The sequence below is a fragment of the Acomys minous genome (genome assembly GCF_964271855.1).
Source record: "Acomys minous genome assembly, chromosome: 6".
Taxonomy (NCBI): Eukaryota; Metazoa; Chordata; class Mammalia; order Rodentia; family Muridae; genus Acomys; species Acomys minous.
This window is the reverse complement of record NC_140487.1, coordinates 31,013,860-31,040,465: the sequence shown is the minus strand read 5'-3', so window position 1 is coordinate 31,040,465 and position 26,606 is coordinate 31,013,860. Positions and strand designations below refer to the sequence as shown.

The 26,606-nt window shown below is 36.4% G+C and overlaps 1 long non-coding RNA gene across 4 annotated transcripts; it reads left to right on the top strand.

The window, feature by feature from the left end:
- Positions 1-61: 61 nt before the first annotated feature.
- LOC311599944 lies at positions 62-26,068 on the top strand. Of its 4 annotated transcripts, none has more exons than XR_014780067.1 (6): positions 62-180; positions 5,339-7,317; positions 17,099-17,335; positions 19,192-19,408; positions 20,389-20,671; positions 25,475-26,068. It is a non-coding gene; the product is annotated as an uncharacterized lncRNA (long non-coding RNA). The 4 variants fall into 4 exon arrangements; XR_014780068.1 differs by having other exon boundaries at positions 16,995-17,317; XR_014780069.1 differs by having other exon boundaries at positions 16,995-17,335.
- The last annotated feature ends 538 nt before the right edge of the window (positions 26,069-26,606 follow it).

The following is a 26,606-nucleotide window of genomic DNA, read 5'->3' as shown; positions in this document are numbered from 1 at the left end:
CCCCGCGCCCCGCCCCCTCGCCGCGCCTGCACTGCGCCTGCGCCGCCCCGAACAGGTGATGTCCGCCACGCCCTCCCGCTCTGCGTCGTGTCGCGCGTAGGCTCCCAGGCACCGACTTAAAGGCAACGGATGAAGCCACCGAAAAATGCCGGGCGAACTGCGGACGCTTCTTTCAGGCACGTAGCTGGATGCCTCAACCTGAGTTTTCGCGAACTCAATTTCGGGGAGAGGGAGAGGGAGGGGGTGATGTCTGCAGCTTTGCCTGCTGGGATTTGTAGTTTCGAGGTTTTTTTTTTTTTTTCCCTTTTCCCAAGGGACTGTGGAAGGATTTTAAAACCTCACAGGAAAGGTTCAGGTAGCTAAAAAGATAAGGAAAAAGAATCCGTCCAGATTTTGAGGTAAATTTCCCAGTATGAGGTAAAATGGCCCTTATCATCGAGAACTTTACTAGAACCATTAGATTAAGACTTTGCAAAGTGATATATTAGTAAATAGCTAAGACTTTTGCCTATCTATACCTTGCAGTGATTCCTCCATGGATTACACCAATGTAAAGAATTACGAGAAATTGTTCACCAACAGATTTTTTAATATGTTACAGTAACATGAAACTTCAAAGTCATAGTTTCAAACCCTGTCCACCTTCTTTATTATTTTTAATTTTACAAATGAGAAGAAAAAAAACACACTAGATAAATCTCATCAATCACATAGCTGCTTAACAATAAAGATGCCTACATTTTCAGTACTCCACCACACACACACACACACACACACACACACACACACACACACACAGAGTTCCTACTCCTCTTCATAAATATTATTTCAGTTACTGCTGGATCTGAAATTCCAACGTTGCTATATAATGTTCTCTTATAAAGTGTATTTAATGTCTCAACTTTTGAGCTTAAAGAGATCAACGCTAAGAATAAGGAATTGAATCAGCGCACAGATACAAACAGGCTCTTGGAAAATTATTTTCAGGTTTTGGCAAAAAAAATCATATATATGTAGGAGATAAGCACCTTCTTCCTTTAAAACTGAAACTTGGCACAGTTAACAACAATCTGTGGCTAAATTGATATATTTAAGGACGGATCACTCAACAGAGAGAATTGAATTATTTGTTGTGTCATTAGAAACCCATTAAGTTTTGATTCTCTGACAATATATTGGGTATGTGACTTCCAAAGTCAGAACGGCAAGAGTCTTTCTTTGAGGTAAAGAAAATATTTTCACAAACAAATTAAGGCTAGGCAACCAGACTTTTTGATAGTCCGATTTAGAAGCAAATAGAATGTGCTAATACCATTTTTCAAAAGAGAATTTGTTTCAAAGAAGGGCATGATTAGGCACAAAATCCTGCATCTGGTAGTATTCCTCTTTTGGAACCAGCAAGTGTTCCATGGTGGACACTTCATGGAAACTAGCATCATCTCTAGACCAATGGGAGAAAGGAAGATTCACTGTTAACTGTTTTCTCGGGCTTTTAAAGAAGAAAATAGTATCTGGTGTATGCACAACCACAAACCACAAGCTTAAAACTGCAGCTTTAGAGTAATGATTAAGCTGAAAAAAAAATGCCCGGTTAATTTCTATATACTCTTTCTGCAGATGGAAAGAAACTTGGGAAATAGTAAGAAAAAAGTCAGTGATGATCTGGATGTGGGCTAAGAAAAGTAGTAACTTGTTTTTTGGAAAACATACATTCTCTCTCTCTCTCCTTTGCACACTTTCCCATGGAACCAGACTCCACCCAAAAGTGACAGTGAGATTCATGGAAGGAAAATATATGGACTGTTAAGTGGGGGTCTAAGGACCAGAAAGCTGTGGACATGTTTGGAGTGTTGACTTTCAAAATCATTTTGTCAATCAGGACCCTTTTTTAACTCTGGGTTTTTTGTATAACTGTTTTCTTTTTCAGTTATCTGTGTAGGCTAATTTGCTAGTTCTTGGGAGGTGAGTGGTTGATGTTCTTTCTGAGACAGGGTCTTATGTAGCCCAACATGACCCCACTCTGGTGCTGTACCTAAGAATGGCTTTGAAGAACTCACTCCTGCTTCCTGTATAGTGCTTGGGACATTAAATGTGGGTCTTCATGCCTATAGGCAAACACTCTGCCAACCATGGTATAAACTGAAACACTAAAGCAGAGTCAAGTTCTTTCCTTATGTGTGAGTTATCAGAAATCTGAGGTACAAATTGGGTAGTGTTATGAGCAGAACTCAAGCTATGGAGAATGTCATGGAAGTTCTTATTTTCCAGGAAAAAACAAAATTAAACACTATCAATTTAGAAGAGTAAATATAGACTGATGATACCCTACTTAAAATATTTTTGCCATATGCTCATCATAGAGTCACACTAATGACTTTTTAATAAATTTATATTTAATGGAAGATAGTTTGGGGTCTAAATCACTCAACCTGATACCCTGATCGGGAAACAAGTCTATCTCTGAAATGCTCTACTGATGCAAGCCTTATATTCACCTAAACTGATAGCTTCAGAGAAGGGAATCTTGTCATTGATTTCTCATCTCACTGCCTCGATAGATTGTAATGTAATATATAATGACATCGCTAGCAACTAAGCAGGACTGGCAAGTGCAGTTGGCGCAGTTTACTCATGTCCTTAAAATTATCATTAATGCTATGTCATTTTTTAAAAAATCACATCTGTTACCATATATGAAATATCTGAGATTTTGAAGCAATTGAAATTATGGTAGCTTGCAAGTTTGGGAGGGAGTGTTGAGGGTTAGAGAAGGAGGAAGAGGTGCAGATCAGGAAGAGCAGGCGAGGAGAACAGATTCACTTGTAAACTGTGAGATACACTAACGATGTATGGTATCCTGGGATGATGAAGTATTGGTCTTAATTGAGTCAAAACTCATAAAATGCACATCCCTTAGCAGTGGGACTCCCAAATGGCCCAACAATGGATAAAGGGGTTTCTTTTTTCCTTGCACTAGAACCAAAATCATTCATCATTCTTTCTCTGACCAAAAAAGAGCCAGCCTCCAACCAAAAACCTAGGTGGGGACATTATCTAGCTTCAAGTTCAACCTAACAGCTTAGCCTTCTTTATATCCTAGTATCTCAATGTTCAAAGCAGCCCAAGGTGTTAAGATTACATGGAGGGGACTGTAATTCCCTAAAGTCTAGGTTCACAGTTAAGTTTACTGAGGCCCATAAGCCCTATGAACAAGCTGAGCCCCTTTCTGCTTACATTTATTTGCACCCATGAACTGGGTATAAATGGCAGAACCAAGCACTCAACACAGCATCACAAAAGCATTATAAAGATGATTATGGTGATGATTCTGTCAATAGTATAAGATATTAATACAAGGAAGAGCTACTCTAAGTCACATGGTTTGGTGGCTTCAATTGCGCTATATAACTGATATTGCCAGATTTTGCATCCTGTAATTATACACAAGTATTTAAAGTTCCCTCTTTACTATATTTTATATGTTTAATGTTTACTGTACTTATAGTTTTATTTAATGTAAAACTGAGAGATTGAGCTATTTGTTCAAATCTTCCAGATCTACACATCTAAGCTATGAAATAGACAAGTACAATTATCTTGAATACCTATGTGTGTATTTCATGAAAAACCACACTAAGAATATGTTTAAATGCTAACAATAACTAAGAACAAAGTTATATTAAATCATGAAAAACTTACTCATGAGAAGTTTTCTGAGGGATACCAATAGATACATCTTAGGAACTGCTGAATGAGGCTAGCGACAGTCCCAAGGTCCTATGCAAGATGGCTACATGACAGCTATACAGATTCCTGGAGGACACTTGGTGTCATTAATTGAAAATACTTGAGGGAAATTACAAATACAATATAAACTATTATATGTTGTATCGTGAATTTTTTTTAAATATAAAATAATTGAAGCCAGTTACTATTCAGTTACTACTTAAACCCTAAAGGAACTGAGATAACATCATCTAGGGGACTTCTGAAGTTATAAAGTCCGATATTTTGAAAATAGAAATGTAGGTTTACCTTAATTTTTCTGGCACTGGTGTAGATGATAGAGCAAATTAGGGAGATGCTTATGATAAGAAGGGAACTTAGTGTTTCTTAGTTTGGAAAGGAGAAATGTCTCCAGTGCTACAACTGGTTACTGTATGGAACTTTGTAGGACTCAAGATGTCATTGGTACCTCAAAGCATATTCTACTGAAAGTACAGTGTAGTTTCATCCCTCCCATACAAATGCAGATATTCCCACCTTACTAAAATATTTGTAGAGCTGTGATAGTTATTTTATGTATCAATTTGAATGGATCACAATAGTCCAAAGACTTAGCTAAATGTGTTTTTGGATGTGTCTAAGATGCTATGCTTTTTTTTCCCTAGACAAAAATACTTTGACTTTTTTTTTTTTTTGAAAGATAGTTCTTCTTGCAAAGACAGTCACATGTTGTCCTGGGTTACATAGTGAAGTCCTGTTTTTCTTTTAAGTCAATAAATAAATGCAAGGAAAAACATATAGATATTTTGATTCTATGTAGTAATTTAATAAGAAATTATCTTTATCATTCTCAAGTTGTCATGGTTTATTTCAATTAGGAGTAGATCGCTTTACTTCTAATCAGCACAAGAACTGCATTATTCCCTATATCAGGGGCCATTTGGGGAATGTTTAATTGTATTTTAACAGAACTCTATATTTGCTGGGTTAATTATTGATGAGTAAGCTCAGGGTAGAAATAATATTAAATAATTCTGCCTCAAGCTTCCCATATCTTTATCCAGTCAATTGTTGAATCCCACATATCAATTGGGGTCTGCTCTTGGCAACTTATCCAAAACATACTTACAATAGTAATGTTTTTAGTGGTCTTCATTGCTAGGGTCTCAAACTTTTTAGAGACATACAATGAAACATACAATGTTACAGTAGCTGTCACTGGTCTATGTTTACAAATGGTTAAACTGCAGAAATCAATCAGGAACAAATTCTGAATCATTTCTTCTTGACACTAAAAAAACTTTTTTTTTTACACATTATATTCTTATCATTAATGTTGAGCAAGCAGATTCAAAATTTCAGTGCTTCAAATAAAAATAATCATAGTATCAGTCTACAAATGATAATCCAAAATACGTTACCTCTCTTTCAATGATTTGCTTGCAATTCCTTACAGGAAGCAGGACTACTTTTAACTATAGATAGTAAAATATTCAGGGAGGTATTTGAAACATTTTCACAGAGGAAAATATCCTTTTAGGATAATAATATGCTTATACTTTCTAGTCACTCTGTATATTTCATTCCTTTCTCAAATGTGACCTGAAGGAAGAGGAACATTCGGTACCTGGAGCATGGACATACCTGCCAATTGAACAATTGATTCTCTGTGGTTGAAGAGCATCTGTGGGACCACCTTGCTTGCCTGCTTGCCTCACCAGCTGGTTGTGATTTCCTTAGCTTTGCTCAACAGGACAGGCTCCCTTCATTTATCAGCCACTTCAAACACCTACATTAGGGTACAAAAGAGACTCTAACTCTGTTTCCAGGGAAACACATTTCAAAGGGGTTTATATTTTAGAAGATTGCTCTAGCCAGGACTTGAGGAAAAAGCAAGCTGTGACTGCTTATGTCAAGATGTCACACTTGGAAGCTGGCAGCCTTGGAGTACAAGGTCCTGGGCTGCCCTCTCTATGTGGTAGTAGGAAGCAAAGTTTCACAGTGTCTACATGCTCTGTTCTGAAGAAGCAGAAGCCATCACCCACTGCCTTTGAGATTCTCAGGGACACACCAATTCCATTTTGGCAATACTGTGTGTGGGTACCTGGATGCCATAGAACAGAGGTTCCCTGAACAAGAGCCTTGTCATTTTCTATGAAAACATAATACTGACCTTTAACAGGTCAAATAGTGGGCAAAACTGTTTCTACCCTCCTAAGCGAAGTCTTTCCATGGGTGAGCCACTGACCACGTAGTAACTCCACTACTAGGTAATGAATACTCATTCAGATGGCTATCATCCAAGCAACCATCAATCTGGCGTCTGTGAAACCAGCCCACCAAGCAATTGGAATGAAATATGTCCTCAGAAAGTTGGGATACAAATCTCTAAAGATGAATGTAAGTTTTTGACGCTTGAAGCTGGGTATGAGATGGCTAAACTGAACAGATTAAAGAAAGGAACAAGGTCTGGTAAAGACAGCAAAGTCAACCTCAATATGTTTCAACTTTCCTCCAGGAAAACCCTCCCTACGGCAGAAAGTCAAGACACAATGGCCCTTACTCCTGCTTCTCAACTTCACCTGTCCTTGTGGCATTGCATATATTCTTATATCTAATGCATCAAATTGTAAGAGACTAAATTGTAGGTGGGGACACCATCTAAGAAAGCATCCATCTATTTGAGGAAAAGAATACATTAATAGTGTCCTGTGGTGAACAAGGAAGGTGATATGGTAGGTCTGTCCAGATTTATTAGTCCAGACACTGAAAGCAGCCCTTCACTGTTGCTGCTTAGCTATTGCAGCTTCCTAATGACACTAGAGCATATGTTTTGCTTTGCCTGCTGAGATAAGCCTGGATTTGCCTCCTCTACTTATGCTTAGATGTGAATTATTCTCCTTCAGGAGTATAGGAACCAAGACGAATCACTACTATGGCTGGAATTGGAAGGAATATTAAAGAAGACATCTCACTCCTTCCATAGCATTAACCAAGTGATTAAGCAGTAGGGCCTCCTGAAAGACATGTATCTGTACCTGGAAAACACCTAGAAAGGAGATTTGAAGGTTCAGAGGCTCTCAGATCTGACCACTGGCATTTCTGTGGATTTTCCTTTTGCCCAGGGATCCTGCTGTTGAATGAAATGATGGTAGCCACTAGGAAAGATGCACACCTAGTCCAGCTCTGATATCCTGCTATGATATATTAACAACTAGTTCACCTTAGTGATGACTAATAGCCCAAAGGGATCACTGTGTTCTCACTACATCATTGTGAACAACTCCAACCCTATAGGCCAGTATGTGAAAATGTCCGTGAAGAAGGTGCAGGTGGTACTTTCCAGTTTCTTACTGGTGCCCAGGCTCTGTGCAAGGTACAATGGCATGTGTAATGCAGAGTGCCATACTCTTCCTGTTCTTCTCAAGCTTCATTGACAGGAAAGGTCATGTGAACTCCGTGCAGGCCACTATGTACAAAAGGCAGAAAGTGTTAGCAAGACCATGTCTAACACAGACGAAGACCTGCATTTTTCAATGTGGAGGCAGGGCAGCTGGGGAAGCGGAACATGCTGAGAACTTGCACACAAAGGTACCTATTATACAGAGTTAATGGAGTGAGTTTCCAAAGACTTTTGATGCAGATGGATAGGCCAAGTGGTACTGGACCTTGATAGGTAAGCAGGGCTTCTAGAAGGTTGTAAACCTCTCCAAACACATGATTATCTTGGTGCTGAGAATAGCTACCTCACAAGGCTCAAGGGCTTCATACATATCCTGCCAAGTACAAAAAGTAAAGGGAGTGGTGATGGGGAGAAAGGGCTAGAGAAATGTGTGCCTATATCCAGCTAAACAGTGGGGAGAATACCACAAAGGAAGAGATAGAGTTTTCATTCACAGGGGTTATGTGTGACCATTGGAAAACACATGTATTTACATAATTATTCAAACTGTAGCAAAGTTACAGATATGAAGGAGCAATGAAAATAATTTAATGAAAAAAAGAAAGAAAGAAAATAATTTAATGGTTGGGGCCCGCACAACATGGGGAGGTGGTAAAGGGTCACAACACAGGAAGGATGAAGGAAGAGAGGCACTGTACTGAGGGAAGATCTCTCTTTTTAATTCCCCACTGTGCTATGCTTGTCAAGGACAAACTTCTCCAGAGCGATCCAGAAATTCAGTCCAAGAGCAGACAGAACTAACTGCGTGTGACACACAGAAGCAAGCAGAGGAAGGGTCTTCCTTAGCCTACACAACTCTTCTCCTACTCCCCTATCACCTTTGTGACTTGGAAAGGGTTCTCTGCTTGTTTCTGTGTGTTTGCAATTAATTTGGGGTTTGTAAACCATAGTGATTTGAACAAGTCACCTTGAAGAACTAACAAGTCAGAAAAAAAGGAAACACTGAAGAATATAAAAGTACATCAAAGAGCTCACAAAACAGTGAGCTAATACTAGGCCAGATCTCAAGAGACAAGAACCAGTGTGATACTTTTGTGGTAGAACCTTTTCTGTTTTCTTATAAAAATGAACTTTTCCTTCTACACCCTTCTTGAGTGAAGGGAAAATGACTAAAAGCCTGGAGTATGTGAAGGGCAACAGATCTAATGAAAAAACATAGGATTGCATTGTTAAGGTGAATGAAAGGTGATCACTTCTTTTTTTTTAAAGTCACTTGGCTTTACATCGAAATTCATCTCAAACTATGTTCCCAATAGTAAATTGAACAGAACTGTTGGTGCCACAACAGGAAAGGTCCAAAGCAAGGCAAGCATCCGCAGGCAGGTGCTCTCATCCTGGCCCTCTAAACTTAACATATCTGGGGGAAGTGGTATGTGAGGAGTAGATTTTTAGTTACCTGATGAGAACTGGTGAAGTCTAGTTCATGTTTGAAATATCTCATAAGAAGATGGGACACCAAACGTAGGGAATAAAGAAAAGTTGGGAGGATTGAGAGGAATCTGACTGATCCTTGAGCCAGAGACTATAACAATTGCTTATGGGTTTTGTGAACAGAACAATGTCTGGTAGATAGACCTTCTGCATCAGCACTACCCGGGAGCTTATAAGTAAACCACATTCTCGAGCCTGACCCCAGAACAGTGGAATCAGATTCTGTATTTTCACGGAGCCATTAGCTCCTAATATCAAAAGTTTCAACAATTAATGAGAACAAATAAGTCTGAACTAGATTAGGAAAGGTATAGAAGAATGATCAGCAAAATAGAAGCACAAGCTGACCCTAGAGCACAGACTAGACAGCAGGAGGCATGCTCTAAATGAACTTCTCAATAACTCAACATTCTTTCAAATCCTGATGTTGCAAACAAAGCTAGTAAAGGAATGGAAACAGCAGTATCTAACTCTTTTAAAATTACTTTCTGCTATGGACTTAAAGAATGTGGTTGGTTATTTAGACTATGGGCATTTGGTTGTGGTGGAGGTATCATTGAAGTTTGTTTTTCTGAGTCTGGGATTTGTGTCCCTTCCATTGAATGCATTAAAACCTAATCTCCTGGGTGTGGGGAGCAAGGCTGACTGTGGAAAGCAATTTAGCTGTTTTGAAAGTTTCACAATATTTATACTTACCCAGATAAACTCCCATGTATCTTTCGGTGTGAAACTCCGCTGTTGAAGTCATTCACAACTTCTCTTTACCATGTGCTGACAGTTTGCTCTAATTTGTTTCTTTAAAAATTATCATATGTAGAGCTAACATGAAAACAAGATCAAAATGGAAGTAAAGATAAACAAAAATATACAGTTGAATAAATCCTTGAGGTAATCAAAGGTGGCAGATTGTTCTTAAAGAATTGAATTTGAGTGAGTGATCGAATTTAGAAAAACATTAAAATCCTTTCAGGGTATAGAACTGTATAAAATGGTAATAACAGGTCCATTTCATCCTTCAACAATATATATATATACATATGCATACATATTTGCATGTAACAACAATTAATGAAAAAAGAGGTCATATGTCCCCTTGATGGGGAAGCCCAGTGGTACTCAGAGGAAGGATAGCAGACTACCAAGAAGAGACTTGATACCTTAGGATCATATACAGGGGGAGGAGGTCCCCCTCAGTCACAGTCATAGGGGAGGGGAATGGGTGAAAGTGGGAGGGAGGGAGGAGTGGGAGGATACACAGGATGGGATAACAATTGAATGAATTCATAAAAAATTGTAAAAAAAAAAAAAAAGAAAGAAAGAAAAGAAAAAAGGAAAAAAAAGAAAGAAAAAAGAGGTTATGTATTTGAAAGCAAACAAGAAAGGGTGTGTGGAAAGATATGGAAAGAGGAAAGGGAAGAGAGAAATCCTCTAATTATAATCTCAAACAAAAAGAAGTAATTATTTAAAAACTAACTACACATGACAAGCCAACTGTTAGAGAACTCAACGTGCCCTATATATGTGCTCCAGAACACCTGCAAAATTGTATTCGCGACATTGATGTACTTTGGAAATTCCTCATTAAAAATGTCAATTGTCCATTTTCTTGAGAAATTGAAAAGTTAGCCATAAATATTACAATTTGGAAATAGTCTCATTCTGTTAAGCTCTGTGCGCTTTCTGCCTCTTGTAGATAGATCTTTGTATTTGATTATTCTGTAGTCTTATGTCTCACCAAGAAAGGAATAAAGTATTTCCACAAGTAAGAGATAACTTCCTGGGACTTGAAAATTCATAATTCATTTTAGATTTACCAGCTGATCTACATTTTTTTAAAATGGGGGAAATCAAAATTCTTCATGTCTCACTAACTTCTTTAAGAAATTAACAATATTTTATGAAATCTTATATATACATTTTGAAAGATAAACATGCAATTTGTGATCATAAATTTTATTTTAAACTGTACTCTGAATTAATTTCTGAGCTCATAATTTTTTATTTGTTTTAGAATAAACATCTTGCCTAAGCTGAGTAAGTTTTGTCATTTGAGAAATCTCCCTTTCCTGAAAGAACAGGTCTGTAATCCATGTGCTCTAACACACACATTCCCATCGTGACTTATTTTCCCTGTTTTTCACTTTAAATTTCATCTGTCTTCCAAGATTTATTACACAGTACCTTAGACTCTGCCCATGTACGCTAGTCCTCAGTTTTCACACCAACTGCCCAAGCTTCCTGGGCTTTCTCAAATGCATTTCCTTCATGAAACTATCACAAATTACTACTGACACTGGTCAAATATCAGTGTTATTTTGTAATATTATTTCTTTTATCAAATAAATTGAATTAATAGCCTTACAGATTAATTATGTTACTTACTAAATAAATCGACCCCATTCTATGTTTCTCATTCTACTAAATCGCCTTCTATAGGCAGTTTGCTTCTGTACTTTCTGACAGATGAGCTAGCTATAAGCTCTAGAAGCCTAAACCAAAGATTCAATATCAACAGATGCACTCTCTCTCTCTCTCTCTCTCTCTCTCTCTCTCTCTCTCTCTCTCTCTCTCTCTCTCTCTCTCTCTCTCTCTCTGGAATGTCTTCCCTATCATCAGACGAACATGAGTCTATTCCCAGTATACTTTTGAAATGTCTTCTTTGACCTCCTTTCTCCCTGCAGCTAAAGTACATTTTTCTCTCCTTCTTTGCATCAGAATTCATGGCTCCACCAAGACTTAAGTTTTTATTTTCAGCTCATATGATTTTCAAGAGTTGTATTAAAATAAGCACACTTGACAGTACTGATCTCCACTCAGACACACCCCTAACAGTCCATCTCTGTGTATCATCTAACAGTAGCCGCATTGTGTCCCAATATTTGTTAAAATGAGGGCACAGTCCTCAATGGCTTTAGTGCTAGCACTTAGTAGGCAGACATAGGAGGCTCTCTGTAAATTTGAAGCTAGCCTTGTCTGCATAGTCTCAGTACTCTCACCTCCACTCTCACCTTTCCAGCACATAATCTCATTTCTCCTTCAAGATTGCCAAAGCATACTTACAGCTTAGAATCTTTGTGTTTGCCATTCTTTGTGCCTGAAAACTTTGTTTATATAGGTGAACAGAGACATATATTTTATTACCTTGCTCCAATGCCACTTTTTTGTGTCTTTAAGATGTTAATCCCTCCCTACATTAGTTATCCCCATGGCTCTTACTACTTTATATTTCTCTACATGATTTAAATACATGTGACACTGCCTTTATATAATGTATTTATTATATCATCAACCAGAGTGGATAGGGAATTTGAACAAGATTTCTTTTGCAAGGAGTCTGCTTGCTGATTATCTTCAATGAATAGTGTCTGGATGTCACATAATAGTTTTTTGGCTAACAGTTTCTGACTTTGAGGGGTTTTTGCTGAATAAATAAAAGACTAATAAAGTAATTAGTAGATGAATTTAAGTTATATTATAATGTGATAATTTCAGAAGGAATTATCCTTTGTGCCTTTGGGTAGTACAAAACGCTTTGTATGGATTTAGGTACCAGTTACCTCAGTATTAATATACTCTAAGCTTTCGTTGTTCCCTTGTGCACCCACATCTCTGTAGGACATTGCACAGTAATTTTCTTGGACACACTAAATTCAGTATGCATAAATGTTATCGCATTGCTTTAAGACTACTTGCTGCACCATTGTAACTGTATTAATGACAGCAACAATTCTTTCCCAAGCCAGTTATGGAGAAGTTGTTCTAGAGTTTTCTTCATCCTGTCCAGGAACATATCAACACTTTTTAGATAAGGGCAAGCTTATCTCTACCCTTTTTTTTAATCTTTTGAAGCAACTGTGGCAAGATAATGTGGAAGAGGATTTTTTGTTCTATGTTGTTCTCTGTTCTTTTTCTCTAAGCAAGAAGATAAATATCCTGGAATACTTTCTAAACCATATGAAGGTTTTGTTTTGTTTTGTTTTTCAGTACTGAACATAGAAGACTGGCTTAAGTAGCAAAAGAGAAATATCAATGACAAAGAAATTAGGCCAGATGCATAGTATTCCATAGAATTCTGTGCCCTGTTCATAATGATGTTCAGGCACTTCAGAGACCATTACATTTTAATCACATAATCTAGAAAGTCTAGATTCAATATGCACTCTAGAAGTATAAATGACTAGAAGAGGGCTGGTTGCCAAACACCTCCTTTACTAAGACCTTGTATGGTAGCAAAAACATGGAGCTTGGGATTCCATTACAATTAAGAGTTAGTGCTTTTCTGAGGTAGCAGGTTATGGCCCTGGAGTTTTCAAGTTCTACAGGAAGTAAATATCCATGGGATATCAGTATTCATAGTCTAAGATTTGTGTCATCATTTTTTCTTTCTCCCTTCAGTCCTTCCTCCTTACTTAATCTTCTTCCTTTCTCTGTTTCCACTTTCACTTTTAAGAAACAAAGGCACTAGGATGACTAAAATTTTAGGTTAACAGTTGTGTTTAGGAACAACCCAAAGGATTAGAAAGAGAAAGAAAGCTTGAAGCTCTGGGGCCTACAGCTTCATCAAACTTACATTAAGCTTAGGAGACTGCAGTTTTCATTTGTCTTAAATCAACTAATTTCCCACAATTAGAATTATCCACTGGCATAAAACAGATAACATCTAAAAGAAAATAATTTAAGATTGAAAAAATCCACCTCAAACCTAGAATCTTGGAGAGATAATAAAGTAGAGAAGCTAGAAACTCCCAGAAATTGTAGAGGAAATGATACCAAAAAAATTATAAGCTTAAATACCTAGGTTTTTCACTCAGTTATTTTAATGCATCCACCTAAATAAGCAACAATTTTTGTGCATGCTTAGTCAGAATGTTATAGCTGCCACACTTTTGTTATTCAGAATTGTAAGGGAAATCTCCAGTCTTCCCAGAACCATGGCTCTTAGCTCCCAACTTAATGATAAATTAAAAGACACAAACCAGTTATGGAGAACAGATAGATAAGCTTGGTACTGACAGATGCATAATCATTTAAACAAGATTTGATTTTTGAGAAGAGATAGGTTTGGTTGACTTACTGACAGCTACAGTATACTTATTGATCTCTAAAGGATTTTCCATCGCTTTAACCAATATCTGTATTATCTGAGAAATCTCTTCTTTATATTGAATAATCCACTTTTCAAATTATCTAATACTTTAAGATTGAGTAAGCTTCCAACTTAATGAATAAACAAAATTGCATTCTATTCGTGCATTTTATTTTCTTCCTTCTCTGAAATCCTGAGAAGCAGAAATCTCTGTCTTTTGCAGGCCTAATAATTATGATGACTTTGCAACATTAGGAACAAATGCTGGGCACTCAATGGCAGAGGGGTGTAGAAAGTGCTATTTGTGTCTTTTGAAGTGTGCTGGTCAGCTATTTTTAAAGATTATTCTTCAATTTGAGTTTTTCTGATGTGTTCTCATGATTAGATTTAGAGTATGCAGTTTTTGGCAAGAACACTACAGAAATTACATGCTTTTTCTCAGTGCCCTTTTCTTCTGAGATCCAGACTGTATAGAACATTCTGAGCAAATGTCCTCTTAGTTCAGTGAATAAAAGATCTTGTTTGATTTTATAATGTGGCTAAACTATTTCTCACTTTCTTCCTGTACAGAATTTGGATTCTAAAGATGCTTTATTTACAAATTTAAACATAGGTATTTATAAATAATTAAACAAAGATGCACTGATAAAATATTTAAATATAGCTAATTTTATTCATACTCTCACATTTATGCCCCCTTTCAATCAGTCATGGTATATATTATACAGTGCCCCTTCTTTTCCTATCTTTTTTATTTTCTCCAAACATCGCCCCCCCCACACCCTCCAAATTGATAAATGAGACTAACATATTATGGACAGTGTATAAAGAAATCAAACAATCCATACTAAACATCCAATTCAGATGGAAAAACAAACAAACAAACAAGCAAAGAATATAGAGTTCCATTGATGATAAAGGATTTGGGTATGAAATCAAAACTAATAGATGAGAGTTCAGATGTTTTTAACCAAAATTTTCATACTTAATGACTAAAATACAGAAATAGCAATGAAAGACACGGTGATTTTTTTCCTAGTGAGGCTTGAATTTTTAGGTAAGAATACTTATAATTCGACACAAATAACAAGAAATATGTAGATCTTAAGAATCCCTAAGCAACAGATAGGGAAGTAAGCTCTGATCGCTGAAGGAAGTGATGTCAAATGGAATAGAGTCAAAGTTGGCTTCAAAGCAGCTTTAGTAGAGTCGTAAATGATGCATGTGAATACCTGGTTGAAAGTAGTCTATACAAAAAAAGCTCTCAGAAAAAAGGAATATAAAACAACAAAGAACTTAGTGAGTACAAGGGATAGGTAAGATGGCATGGCAAGCATTATGACTGGAAAGAAGGCCATGAAGAAAAGAGTAGCGAGAAGCAAGTGATGCCAGATGATATTTCAAGGCCATTGAGTCACAGCAAATTATTTTGTTTTTATTTAAAGAGTAATAGCAAGACACTGGAGGTTGAAGAAGAACAATGTAAAAAGCAACAAGGTTGGAATTATTTTATTCATCTTTTCTTTTCCACTTCCTTGTAGTATTCTGGCAAAGGAATGAGTAACAATTGATGTTCATGTAGGGAAAAATGTACATTCTGGAAAATACAGGCAAGCAAATGGAGAGTATTATAATGATCCATGTGGTCATATCTATGTTAGAATCAGAAGCACCAATGTAAATGCGTGAATAACTTAATATAGGTAGAAAGCTGAACATTTAGAATTGTTTAAATATATGTACATGCATGGCTCAGTATACACACTGATATTTTCTTTTTATCACTGAAGGTAATACACAGAAACAATATCTCAGTAGCACCAAACACACTTTGCACCCAGTTTTTAGGTTTTCTAACATTCTTCAATAAGTGACTATTTGGAGAAATGGCTGATTATATGAGGCAGAGGTCTTAGAAGATGAATCTGAAAGAGTCTTTTAGTTTCTGATGTCTGAAGGTTAGCATGTATTGAAAACACAAGCCAATGAAAGGGCATGTTAAGTGGACACATTGGATAGCGATGTCAAAGAGATGTAGGGTAAATAATATGAAATACACAAAGTAGCCTGTTATTATAAACCGAGTTATAACATTCATCAGTGTGTCTTGATATGGTTAAGTGAAGTGTGAAAGGGGGTAACAAAGAAGGAAGGATGGAAGGAAAGGAGAAAGGTGACAGAAGGGAGAGAGCTCTCCCGCGTAACTCAAGTGTACTGTCATTCTGAAATCATAGCTAACTTGATAAAGTATAAGTCTCCACATCTTGAATGTGGACCATTTAAACGGATTTCTCTCAAAGCATAGAAGTATAGAAGGAGGCAAAGGGATAAAAATGAAACCCCATTGTGATACATCAACTAGATGAGCAGAGAGTTGATTTTACACTGCTTCTGTTCACCCCTGCTTCAGGGTCCCTCACATCATCTGGAAATGGGAGAGAGGGAGGGAAGGAGAGAGGGAGACAGAGAGTAAGAGCAAGAGAGAGGGAGAGAGGGAGAGAGAGAAATTTGATATTAAATAGCAAGGTGATAAAAAATGCTAACATTGGTTCTATAATTACAACAAATATTACTCTAATGTAATATGTTAAAATATGGTAATTTGGGTGTGACGCATTTAAGAATTTCTTGAACTATATTTTTCACTTTTCATTTAATACTAATCTGTTCAAAATAAACCTTTATTCAAATTATGGAAATGAAAGGTATTATCAATTAAGTAGAAAGCCTTTTGCCAACCAGCTATAATCTGCTTTCAAATACTTCAGTAAGATTAGGTAAACTTTCAAGGGAGGAAGAAGAAATAGGAGCTAATCCAGTATGCTAATCCATGCTACTATAAATTAAACATGGTTTCAGGTCACAGGGAAATGGAAACAGTTCGAAGAGTAGCAAAGTTTTGTGTGTGATTGAACTTACATTGAACCTAGCCCCTATACCAGCCACTGAAACAAACTGAAGGGTTAAGTACTTGGTCAATGTTTAAATGTTAGAAGTGGAATAGTAAAACAATTCTGTACAATGTACATCTACAGTAGCTCTAATGCTCTCAGCATAATAACTGTATTTATAGTCAAGTTTCTTTTAATATAAGCAATAGTTCTACTGTGTGTTAAATAGAAAGTTAGAATTTTGTTTAGTTATAAGGAAAATTAGACAAAATAACTCATGAAAAGCAATTAGAAATATGTCTATAATACAAGAAATAATGAAGAAATATTAGAATTGAGGAAATTAAATCATAAAGAATGAATAACCTTGTGATTTGTATCCCCTCTCTCATTTCAGCCTCATAGTGGTAAAGCAGAAAAACACCTTATGGGGAAGCAGTATTCAAGTCCCAAGTTGTTTATCTCAGTGGTTAACCAGTATTATCTTTCTCCAAACAATAGAGCTTTCCACACTGTGATCACAGGACAAGCCTCACCATTGTGAGAAAATGGAATGGATATCAAATGCAACCAAAGGACTGAAATGGATGGAGAAAATTATTTCCTCTAGCCTTAGAAGCAGAGGTTTATGATTTTTGAAACTGAAAGGCAACTAGTTTCCGTAGAACAGACAATGGTGTGATGTATTGTTGAAGATTCTTGGGTCTTCTCACCTATTCTGTAAGAATGAGTGTGCAGGTAAAATGCAGGGGTGGGGGCGCGGGAGGAGAGCAAAGAATTGTTCCTGAGTTTTGAATGTGTCTATCATCTTCTCACATATTTATCTAAAGAGCACTGAAAATAAAAATGTATAGGAGCCAGTCACTCTTGTTTTTTCTTCTTCTGCTTTCCCTAATGAAGCTGTACATCTCACATTTCAGAACATAGAATAAGAAATCAATGTCTAGATCTGGGTAGGGGTTTAAGGTTTACCTCCTGTGTTGTCCTTGGCTGGTGCCTTAGTTTGAGCGGGACCCCTGGGCCCAAATCTGCCTATCATAATGTTCTACTTGTAGGTTTCTAGGACCCTCTGGATCCTTCTACTTTGCTATTCTCCCATGCTTCTCTCATCTAGAGTCCCAAGAGGATAACCGCCCCCCCACCCCCTCTGTCCCAGTTTCCTGGTAAATGAAGGCTTTCATGGACCTGGAGGAGGAGACCTGGGTGGCACTCAGTGGAAGGACAGCAGGTTACCAAGAAGAGACTTGATACCCTATGAGCATATACAGGGGGGAGGAAATCCCCCTCAGGAACAGTCATAGGGGAGGGGAATAAGGGGAAAATGGGAGGGAGGGAAGAATGGGAGGATACAAGGGATGGGATAACCATTGAGATGTAAAAAGAATAAATTAATAAAACATTTTTTAAAAAAGAAATTAAAATTTTCTTGGATACAAAAAAAAAAAGAAAAAAGAAATCAATGTCAGAGAACAGAGTGAAGCTAGGCGTGAGGTAGAATTGGGAAGCCACTGAGTGGGCTGTCTCACGTATTACTATAAAGCATTCAGTAGTTCAGTGATCTTACTTTTGATAAAGAATTGGAATCTTCTCTACATGAAGGCTGAGTAAGAGTGGCTGTATTACTACATATTCTGCTTCACTCAATGTTATCTAGGACAAAATTTTGGCTAGCAGTTACCTTTCTGGAAAACTGCTAAATTTCTTGTTCAGTATATAGAACATAGTAGCAGAGTAATGATTTGAAGAGCCAGGCACTTTACCCTAAAAAAAAAAAAAAAATAGAGAGCCAGCTTCTCTTCGAAATTATGGTCAAGGTATCAAAAGTAATTTTCTAGCAGACTTTAGAAAGTGACTACTCTAAGAAATATAACCCTTTTAGAGATTGAAATTTCCTATAAGTTGCTAAACCAGAGAATTCCTTTAGAAATTAAGCATTGAAGAAAAAATTATGAAACATTATAATCAATTCTGCCCCATTTTTCTTGTGTTTGTTTGTTTTGTTTTGTTTTTGTTACCTTTCACCATAGGAAGATTATTAGTATTTCTTACTATTAAGTATTATTAATAATTTTTATAGTATAAACTTTCAGTAGTCCTATGAGTCCACAATAAACTACCTATAGCAAGAAGAACCATTACACAATCAGGATTTATATAAATGTTACATTATTAGTGTTTTTGCTATTTGTATTTGGCAGCCTTGAAGAAAACATTTTTCCTATCTTGGTAAGTCTAAAATTCTGAGTATAAGTAAATATCTATCATATCTCCTCATTATCAACTTAAGACATCTATCTAGACCTAAAAACATCTTAACCCCTATACAACTTAGCTTAATTGTAAAATTAAACTATTTGGTCTTCAACCCCATCAGAGATTTACAGGCTGTTAGGATAAGTAGTTATGTAAGTTAATTGTTAGTTGATCAAATCATGGTCATAGCAATTACTAGCCTATTTTTATCACAAGAATATACAGACTAGGTATAACAGATAGATATGATTCTATAGAAAGATAAGGTAAAATAGATAAGGTCTTCAAAAACCTCAGAGACATACAGAATATGGCATTTAAAGATATTTTTATTATTTCAGAGATACATTTACAATGAGACAGGTTAACTCCTGGCAACACCCAGCCCACCTGAAAGAACATGGTAAACACCAAGAACTTCATTATGGAGATGGCTTCAACCATAGCAAACAAGCCACTGGGCAAAATGTCCTCATTTCTACCACAAACAAAATTCGGCCTAAAAACGGGCAAGCTTGGATGCAGGCAGTTTTGACGGCCAAACTGTGCAAAGACAGGGTAAGCAAGTCCTCAATAGTTCCTTCCTCACAAATACATCTGTCAGATATATTGGGCCAGAAAGCTGATGTTCTAATGTTAAAGAGATTATATTTTAATTACAGTATTTCTTCCTTTTTTTTTTCTCCCATCAACTCCTCCACCTAAAGCCTCCCTGCTTTACTTCAAATCATGATGTCTTTTTTTTAATCAGTTGTTATTGCATACATATATGTATTATCCCTAATACCACCTGTTGTGTCTGTACAATGTTACTTGCATATATGTTTTCAGGGCCGACCATTTGGGACTTAACAACTAATTGTTTGCTCTTCCTTGGGGAGTGCCACCACTCAATATATTTTTTACCTCTTTTATTGGGCTCTATACAACAGGTTGAAGACCAGATAGTTTAGTTTTACAATTAAGTTTAGTTGTTTTGGATTAAGATGTTTTTAGGACTACATAGATGTTTTAAGTTGATAATGGTGAGATATTACAGATATTGATTTACATTCATGATTTTAGACTCACCGAGATAGGAAAGATGTCTTATTCAAGGCTGCCAAATACAATTAGCCAAAACACTATGAATGTAACATATATATAATTCCTGATTGTTTCACACTTCTTGCTGTAGACAGTTTATTGTATATGTGTAATAACATAAATGTATATGTAAATAATAAAAATTTAATATTTTTAAAAGGAAAAAAATCATACAATACATTCATTATAGATAATCATGGAAGTTCTACAGACTGTATTTATCCTTTATATTGGAAATAGCACAAGAATGTCTCGCCAGTCTATATGTTAGAATACACTGTTAAAAGTAAAACACATATCTGGACTATGGCAATATATTTTTATTTTAATTATATAATATATAATTAATATATTTATTTATATCATTTATATATATTATTTATATATTATTTGTTTATATATTATTATATATATAACATTCTGACCACAATTTCCCCTCCCTTTTCTCCCAGTTCCTCCCTCTACCTTGCCTCCCCCATCTATTCCTCCTTCCTCCTTTTCTCTTCAGATCAAACAGTTACAGTAAGACTAGGCTCCACCTCTCCTGTTAAGGGGAGAAGAGGCAACCCAGAGAGAGGAAAGGATACCAAAGGCAAGCTACAGAGTGAGAGACAGCACCTGCTCCCACACAAAGACCAAGCTACACAATTATAGCACAGATGCAAAGGGCTTAGGTCAATCTCATGCAGGCTCTCTGGTTGGCAATCCAGTATGTGTGAACCCCTCAGAGCCCAGGTTAGTTGGTTCTGTTGGTTTTCTTGTGGTGTTCTTGAGCCTGCTGGCTCTTAAAATCCTTCCTACTACTCTTCCACAGGATTCCCCAAGCTCAGCCAAATATTTGACTGTGTGGCTCTAAATATGTGTCCATCAGTTTCTTGCTGGGTGAAACTTCTCTGATGATGTTTAGGCTACCCACCATCCTATGAGTGTAGCAGAGTATTAGGAGTCATTTTCTATCTTAGGTTTCTGGTCTATCCAGCCTTTAGGTCCTGGCCCTCCGGGCAGTGTCATAGTGGACTCCCTCTTGCGGCACTCACCTAAAACTGAACCAGTCATTGGCTGGCCACTCCCACAAGTTCTGTGCCACCTTTACCAATGCATATCTTGTAGGCAGGATTAATTACATATCGAAAGTTTTGTGGCTTGGTTGGTTGCCCTGTTTCACCACTGGCTGTCTTGTTTGGTTACAGGAGATGGCCAGTTCAAGTAATATTATGTCAAATATTATTTAAAATAACCAAATTAAAATTTATTCTTTATGCAGTTCAATATAAGCTGCCCATAATGCCAGACTGCTCTGTCTCCTGTGTCGTTTATTGACATTAATCTCTTTAATATTCTTATTTAAATAAATAAATATACTGATCTTAATAATAAATATGAATTATTAAGTATATCTGCTTTCATAGAAAATTACTTTCCAAGAAAATTTTTATAACTGAATAATGAAATTAGAATATATTACTATAGATAGGTTATACATATATATTACATGCAGACCAAATGCTTTACAAAGTATAACCTCTAACATGGTTGTATCAGACATACTGATTTTTCTTTTAATTAAATAACAAAAGTATAAGTAACTTAAAACAATGAGCAAAGATGATATCAGCTATAAGCATATTTACAGAGTTATGTGAGTAGATATAAGGAATATGTTTTTGAACAATAATTTGTAAGTAAATTTTATTTTTAAAGTTTGATTTGTTAATTTCCCACAGCTCCTTTTCAGATCAATTTGAGTATAACTGTAAATTAAGAGATCACGTTTTATGTTGTGGACTTTGGTGCCTGTTATTTAATTTGCACTTTATAGTCTTTGCTCAGAGCTCAAGAGAGCTTTTCTTTTTAAGGGGTTAAGATGTTTTTAGGTCTAGATAGATGTTTTAAGTTGATAATAATGAGATATGATAGACATTGATTTACATCCAGAATTTTAGACTCACTAAGATAGGAAAAATGTTTTCTTTAAGGCTGCCAAATACAAATAGCCAAAACACTAAGAATATAGCACTTACATAACTCCTCATTGTTTCATGTTTCTTCTTGCTGTAGGTAGTTTATTATATATAAGTATAATAATATAAATGTGTGTGTAAAAAATAAAAAATATTTCATAATAAAAAATATAAAAAAGAAAAACTCTTTTCTAAAATCTTAGTTTTTAAATTAAAATATGACTACACACTTTTCTTCCCTCCCCCCTGCTACCCCACACATATACATGCACCGTCCCTTGCCAGGCTGTCTCTTTGCCAAATTCATGTAACCTGGCCTCTGTCTTTTCACTTAATAATGTTACATCACTCTCTATATATATTTTTCTATGTCATAGAAGCAATAATTAAAAACTGAACACGAAGAACATTGAAATTGATTTTCTACTAAGTCAGCACGGAATATACCATCGGAAAAGAAAATTGTCATCATAAGACCTTGTACCCTTTCTTATTAAGAAGATGAGACTGATTCTGCACTTAGCAATCCGTTCCTTAAATATACGAGGGCACATCTTCCTATGGGAAGGGTAGCTTGCAGTGGAGTAAGAAGGAGAAAGGCAACACGAGCAAAGTGGTGCAATCTAGTGCTTCAGACAGATGCATCCAGCCCAGCTCTGCTCTGTAGCTTGCGTCGTCGGCTGAGTAGTCATAATGGCTAACCCACTTACTGCGTTTATGATGGGCGAGGCAGCGCTCTGCTCACCACATCAGTCATTAGGCTTCAAAACGGATTCGAACATTACAGAATTGAGTTACATCACCACCTCATGTCCATTTGGTTGTGGAGTTGAGATTTATTTCATTTTAGCCTATCTGTAGTGCTTGTGCCTTTAATGACTATATTCCTTTAAGGCTCCGTTTATATGCAAAAGGAGGGCATGGCTGAGTACAGCTGTGCACTCTGCCTACTGTCATCATAAATTTAAGTATGTCTAAATGGATGTTGAAAATCTTTTCTATAATATACTGCAGGTAAGTGTAGACAATTGCTAAACTGCCAACACAGTGGCCACAGTGTCTGGAGTCGTAAAATAGAGTTTTACAGACCATCTTGTTTTCATTACATTTAGACTGCTGAGTCAGATAAACCAGACCTAATGTTAGCAGGGAACAAATGTTCCACAACCATTAGCTTTGCTAATCAAATCAACTAATTTTGAAATATCAGCTCTGACTCTGTTTGGTACACTGCAGAATATTTTGCTTTTCAGAAAGCTTTAAGGTGCAATTAAAATGCACCAAAGATTTGAAAAATAGTTTTAAAAAATTGTTGAGTCCAGGAACCAATTTCGGTTTTTGATTGACCCTGACATAATGAAACAATGCTGGGCTCCGAGTCTAAACATGTCCTCTCCGGCTCATGTGTCAAAGGCTTGGCTGTCAGGATGGGGAGTCTGAGAAATGGCTGTAAAAATTAGGTCACTGAAGGAAGACCTTGAAAGACTTGTCTTTTCCTGGTACCCTCTTTTCCTTGTCCCTTTATTTCCTGGCTGCCGTGAATTGACCAGATTCACTGTACTGTCACCTTCTGGCTTACCACGCTCCTAAAAGCAATAGATTTAACTGACTGTGAACTAAAACTCTTGAAACCATGAACCAAACTAAATCTTTACTAATTTAAATTGGTATTTCACAGATTTTTGTCACAGCAATAATGTTTACAGAACAGAGAAACACTACAGCACAAATGTGTACCATAGAATATATTTAGCTGATAGCCTGCTAATGCCCAAGTGTTTTACATACAATTTCCAAACTCATTCAGAAAATTGCTCTAGACAGTCTAGACAGTGTGCGTAACTTAGACAAGTTATTACGATTGATGAGCTTTTGCACTAAGAAGATAGTGCCTTAGTTACAGAAATAGGTCTTCATATTCCATAAATAGAAACATACAGTCTAATATACTAAAGCAGTTTCACTTTGTTTTTGGTAAATATATATAGTTGTGGTAAGGAAGTGCAGTCATTAATCTGATGCCAGTGTAAACACAATAACTGTATGTTACATGTTTTGCTTTCAAGTCTATAAATGGCTGTCGAGAATTCAGCATACCTGAGCTAAACAGTATCTTAAACATCTTGCCAAAACAGGAGTCAGTGTTTTAGTGTTGTTAGCTTGGAAAACTCATCTGCTTTGTCAAGACTTTGAGGCATAATATTTTTCTCTGTTTTCCAAACGGATACTACTCATGCATAGTTTTACTTTGTGTGTGTGTGTGTGTGTGTGTGTGTGTGTGTGTGTGTGTGTGTGTGTGTGTAGTCTCCATAGAGAGCAGTTATTTCTAGAAACTGTTCTCTAGAAGTTGTTTCAAAAAACAAACTAGGACGTGGAAAATGAGAGCATAACTTTCAAATTTTCATTTATATGCCTGCCTTTCATAATACCCTTTACAAAATTATATGAGATATAAGATTCAGATATGCCATAATTCCCTTGAACTTGGTTGAAATTGATATATAGTATTTCATATATTATTTTCTATCACTTTGTTGCTGTGAGACTTTTGGAAGTAATTTCCAGGAAAGAAAACTAAGAGGCAAAACTTTGTAAAGATTATCCAATTAAAAATAAATTTGTAATTAAAATAAATGTGGTTTTGAAAAAGATTTTTATAATAAAAATTTAACACATTGTCCAGGGATATATTTTCATTTGCTATAGTATTTGCCTAGCTAGCATTCTAAGAATCATGATATCATGATTGATCTGGATCTTCAGCAACACATAAACTCTGTGTGTGTGTGTGTGTGTGTGTGTGTGTGTGTGTGTTCTGTGGTGGGACATGGCCATCACAAACATCTAGAATTCTAGCACTTTGGTGATGGATGGAGATTGTTTATAAGTTCTGGATCATATTTGGTTAAATAGAGAGTTTGAGACCAGCCAGGGATGCAAGTGAACATGTCTCAAACAAAACCACATATGTACTTCAAAATGTAAGTCATTTAATACAGAAGAAGAAGAATCCATTCATTATTGAACTAACATCTCACACATGTTTGTCTACTAATAATATAATATTGATATGCCTTGAATAATCTGTTATTGAATTATTCACCTGTTCAATCAACCATAAATTTGCTCCTTTACTAACTAATAAATGACAGCATTGATTAATAGTGACAGAGGAGTTCAACTGGAGAGATGAATATTCTGAGGAATAAATTTAAATCTCCGTGCATGAAGTAATACTTCAAATTAAAAGTCACCCATAGCTCTTTGTCTAGAGGACATGTCCAGTAATATTAGCAGCGTTCCTATCTTGTGTATGCAACTATTTCTTCTAAGAGATATTTAGCAAATACAATTAAGAAATCGGCCACCAACTTGATGGAGAGGGTAAGGTGGTGTAGGAAAGTCTTGAGGGATTTAAGGAAGAAGCTAGAAGGAAGAAAGGGAAGGGAAAAGTGGTGTGACCCTATTTTACATAGAAACCTTTAGAAATGTTAAATCGTCAAGTTAAAATAATGAAAAATAATTGTAATTGTAAAATACTTATATTTACTAGTTTGTTTTCTTTTATGTATTTGAGTGTTTTGCCTGTATGTTTGTCTGTGTGTCATGTGTATGCCTGGTACCCGTGGAAGTCAGAAGACAGCACCATACATCCTGGGACTGGAGCTGCAGATTGTTGTGAGCTGCCACATGAATGCTGGGGACTGAATATCAGGTCATTTGGAAAAGCAGGCTGTGCATTTAATTGCAGAATCATCTCTCTAACCCTAAAAAATAATTTTTAAACCATGTACATTTTTCTGTATATATTCTTGTTTAGCCAATATTCTATCCATAATTGTATACCAGACTTACTTAAATATATAATTTTGTTTGGTAACAGATAGATAAAATGTTTATCTATTTATATAAGTTTAAATTTTATTGCTTTTCTACTTCTAGAAGGTATCTTATTTAAGTTATTCAACTTTCATGTTTGGACGTAGGTCAGACTTCGTCTTGATCTCTGCCTTCTTTCTCACATACTCTGGTGCCTCACCTTTGACCATGTCCCCTGGAGGGGGAGACCTGGTGGCACTCAGAGGAAGGACAGCAGGTTACCAAGAAGAGACTTGATACCCTATGAGCATATATGGGGGGGTAATCCCCCTCAGGAACAGACATAGGGGAGGGGAATAAGGGGAAAATGGGAGGGAAGGAAGAATGGGAGGATACAAGGGATGGGATAACCATTGAAATGTAACAAGAATAAATTAATAAAAAAAGGAAAAAAATTTGTGTGATTACAGTCATGTCACTATTCTTGGATTTTAATAAATCCTTAAAATTCTTATGCAATTCTGGCAGAAATATCAGATTCAAGGTGGGTGACAAAGACTTTACTTTCTTAGAAAGACTCTGATCTCAATACAATCCTATTGTTACTGTCAGGAAAGTATTGATTTATCAACAGGGCCCCAGATCTTTCTTGTACACTGGACCTTGTAAATTATTAGTCATACAACCAAACATTTACTTTATCAGCTTGTCAAATCATTGTTTTGATAAAAGAACTTTTATTTTAGATTTGAATTTTGCCATCCCCCTGTTGGGACATCTGCCTGCTCAAGAGCATGCACATAGCAGTTCTTAGGGCCTGACAAAGCTGATTGGCCTCCTCCCACCACCTTCTCCAAATTGTCCCAGCTCTTCCAAGGATTGCTTATGGT